Consider the following 4,155-nt stretch of genomic DNA (forward strand, 5'->3'; position numbering starts at 1 on the left):
CTTCTATTTCAATTTAAAACTTTTATTAATGATATGAGACATTCTGCCCATTCTAAGCATGTCTAAAACAAGCTACCGTCTTACGAGCAAGTATGTGCACTCGAGCGTACTACCCGAAAGCTCGTGAATTGCTGTATCGAACGGTGGTGGTGGTGCTGGTGGTTCCTTCTCCTTGCTCGACCAAGTAGAACAACGCCAACCGATCCGATCCCGAGCTGATGTGTGATGCCGGAAGAAGAGAACCCGGGCCCGGCTATATTCTTGGGATCCCAGGCAGCCAGCGAGCGTTTGGTCAAAGCCAACCCAAGTTGAAAGACAACAATGTGGCACTGTAACGATAACGGAAAATGTGGCCACACTTGGTCACAAAGGAGCGGAAGAGGACGTCGGACGGCTTCGAACCAATGGTGACATGGGGACCCGAATAATAATAAACGATAGATTAAAAAGACTGATAACGATAATTTTTATGATACGTGAGTTGTAAGTAGTACTTTTATAGACAGTTTACATCTAGACGAATAACTTCAGAAATAATAAACATGACAATTGTACAACACTAGTAATAATTATTTCATTGCAAGTCATCCAATAATAATACCTTGTATAGTTTGGAATTTACAAAAAATGAAGTATGTGACTAACGGACAAACTGTTTAGGCGAACAAATTTAAGCTGATTTTCATTATAGCTATCTGTTTCTTTGACACTACTACAAAACTATGACCTTATTATTGGGTAGTACGCAGATCACACAAAATGTCTTGGCCTATCAATTTTTTGGCAGATGTAGTACTGTCAAAACTTTGACTTTATTATACAGAATATCGTTTTCATATGGTAGGTAGTTGTGACATTTGATTTATTCCGCGATTTTCTGCCATAGATGAGCTCATTTCAGAGGAATCGTGTAGCTCAATTCTGTTTTATCGTGTTTAACTATTATGTTACTATACAGTGTATCGTTATTCAACGATACACTTGTATGAGGGCTACTACGAAAACGACTTGGAGCGGAGCGTCTAAGATGGGAAGCCGTCTTGAAGAAAGCCTCTCAGGAAGCAATTGAATCGTAAAGCGGATGGTGGTAAGGAGGGACATGGAGACGGAGGGTCAGGCTGCAAAAAGATCCGTTCAAGCTGATAATCGTTGTTCGGTTGGTCGGTCGAGTGCTGTCCGATATTGGTTGCTGCTGCAATCGGGAGAAGAGAGAGAAGAAGGGACTCGCCTCAAGGAATAGATCCTTTGTCGTGTGATTCGGACTAAAATGCTGGACAGCAGTAAAAGGAGGATTGCCTACTACACTGCATAGATCCTGACCGGCTAGTCAGCTTGGACGGACGAAAGGATTGACGGTGGCATTGGAAAAAGTTGCTTGAATAGATTTTGCCTGTGTAAACGGATTATTTTATGGATAATTGATTGGCCGAGGAGTAACAATGTGATTTCAGCTGCCATCCAGTTATCATGTGTATTTGAGAAGACCTAGTTAGGTAAAATGCTTAATCCAAACTAGCATTTCCATGCTGAAGCCATTGGTATTAGGTTCATTCCATGGTTCATTCAAATCACATCACAGACAAACAGACGTAACTCTTAGAGGAAATTCATCATCAACTTTTGCCCCGTGTCATTTTTGTAAGCACACTGTCACTTGTTGGTAGAACCGCGCGCGACACTGTTGGCCATGATGGATTTGGATTTGACACTTTTCTGACACGCACACTACTACACAAATTGCCTGTAATTTTCGTTTGCATCATTCAGCAACGTGTACACTGGCAAACGTCAAAGCGATCGAACACTAGTGCATCTGGTGGAACGATCGCGCAAATCAAATGAATTTGGAATTGATCGTTAAATGCATGTGCCAAGCCGTTTTGAAGAGTGTTACGTCTGTTTGTCTGTGTTCAAATTAAGACCAATGTAATTGAAACGATGCAGAATAAAAATCAGGGTTGTTTGCAGTTGTTGAAAAATAAAACTCTTCAAATGTTAGAACTTTAAATGCATTTCCAAAATCTTCCTCTTATATTCCTTCTTTTTCTTCTTCTTTTTATGGTTCTACGGTCCCACTGGAACTTGACTTGATTCTCTTCCCCCAAGCAACACGACTTGTTGCTAAACCAGTAACAGCAACCTTAGTGCAATTTGTTCACTGTTCGTATTACGGACGACAGAACATAATTGCTTCTTCTTTGAAACCCAAAAAGCGCAGATTCTGAATTCTTATGCAACATAAACGAGAAGGAATGATAAAAAAGCTGGGAAAAGATTTTGTCCAGACTCGAACCATGGACACCAGGAGTATTATCTACTCACCTTACATACTACACCAAAAGCTCTGTGAGAGAATCGGTGCTCAACACACCATACAAGCTACTGAAGTTACTTGTTACTTTATTGCACCTTCTTTGTCACAAGTTAGAGAACTGTCAAAATGAAAAGACGCTCAAGTTTTCTGTAACGCATATGGAACCAAATCTGAACAAACAAACCAGAGTTAGATGTTTCAAGCATGTTACATAACACATTTAATGTAAGCTGACTGTATGGTCCACTGCACGAATTTATGCTGGCCTGCTTACTCTCACACGAAATTTGACGTTTGAGAGGTGCCGACACCGCTCAAACGTCAAATTTCGTGTGAGAGTAAGCAGGCCAGCAAAAATTCGTGCAGTGGACCATTATCACTTGCGAGCAATATGTAAGCTCCGCCTCCACAGGTCAAACACGTGGTAATTTGTGATTTCTATGAAACAACTTTACGGCTTTCGGAGTTTAAATGCAACTCAACTGACAAGATGGAAGTTTCGTGTGCTTCTAGTGCAGCTCATTTAGACCAAAGCATAGAAAGCCACAATCTGCATGATGTTGCAGGTGCTGCTTGGGCAACTTAGTGTTATTTGAGCATTCCCACAATTACATATTAATTGAAGAGTTGCCTACCATTCCATCAGTTTGTTAATTGGGCGGCAAGTACAATGATAAAGGTATTATTACCAAGGACGTCAAGGAAACTGTCATGACCATACAGGAACTTATCCGAATAGAAATCGAACGCGTCATCATCAGCATGGTGTTGTTGAAAGCCCACACGTTTACCGCTTCGTCTGTAAGGGGCCTTTGTTTGGGCTTCACAAGAACCGTTCTAGTATAGTAGGGGAACCAACGTATTTTGGACACAGCGTTACGCCAATATATTTTGGACACTTCCATTTGTTTTTGCCGTAAGTGTCCAAAAAATATTGGGTCGTTGCTGTGTCCAAAATATGTTGGTTCCCCTAGTATGTCATGACTTTGAAACGACTTCTGTTGTCACTCGAAAAGGGAAACAAAAAGTTTGGAAGAAGGTAGGTAGGTTTGTTTTCATTGTGTTTCGTATATTCAATAACGAAAAATTATGGATCAAAAATTGAACTTTCTTACAGCGACAACCAGACCATGAAGTGATTAGCGACGTGTTGCCGTAAATCAACAATCACAAGCTCATTTCGCATTCAAGGAATACACTGAGATTGGAAACTTCTTTCATATGGACGAGCAACGAGAAACATCAAAGAGTCCACAAGGAGACAGCGATACCCCGAATGCGGACAGAGTGTTCAGGCAGCTAGGCTTTTTGGAATGGTTTACAATGAGGCATAATTCCAAACACACCGGGAACCAAACGACCGAGGGAACTTCCAACCCAAAGTCTTCACCTAATGGTGAGGTCCGTCCTGATAGTAAAAACATCGAAGCCGTCCCAAACCTGCCCGATTCTTAAACGTTTAATGTGTACTACAAACATACCAGTTTAATTATGTCATAAGATGAATAAATGTTAAAATCCCCAATGCTCGTTTATTTGTATCACTTGGCTCTTTTTAGACATGGATGTAAGTTATCATCTATGTTACAACCTGGGACGGGACTCGTCCGGAGCTAGTGTAAGGTGGTGTCAGGGTCGTATCAGAGGTTTTCAGGGGCATCCAGGGGGTCTCAGGGACGCTACGGGGTTTCAGGGGATCTCAAGTGAATTCTACCCGAGCAGGAATGATTAACTGACGCATACCTGGAGCATACCAAAGTCAGGTATCATCTGCCGTTCTACGCATAGTTGTCCCATGTTGAAAAACTTGAAACTGAGAAAATCGCGATTGAAGTTTCAAA

At 41.4% G+C, this 4,155-nt stretch overlaps 1 long non-coding RNA gene across 1 annotated transcript; it reads left to right on the top strand.

The window, feature by feature from the left end:
- Positions 1-3,240: 3,240 nt before the first annotated feature.
- LOC134287367 (uncharacterized) lies at positions 3,241-3,839 on the top strand. The gene is made up of 2 exons (XR_009997252.1): positions 3,241-3,353; positions 3,432-3,839. It is a non-coding gene; the product is annotated as an uncharacterized LOC134287367 (long non-coding RNA).
- The last annotated feature ends 316 nt before the right edge of the window (positions 3,840-4,155 follow it).

This window comes from Aedes albopictus, chromosome 2 (assembly GCF_035046485.1).
Source record: "Aedes albopictus strain Foshan chromosome 2, AalbF5, whole genome shotgun sequence".
In the NCBI taxonomy this organism is placed as follows: domain Eukaryota; kingdom Metazoa; phylum Arthropoda; class Insecta; order Diptera; family Culicidae; genus Aedes; species Aedes albopictus.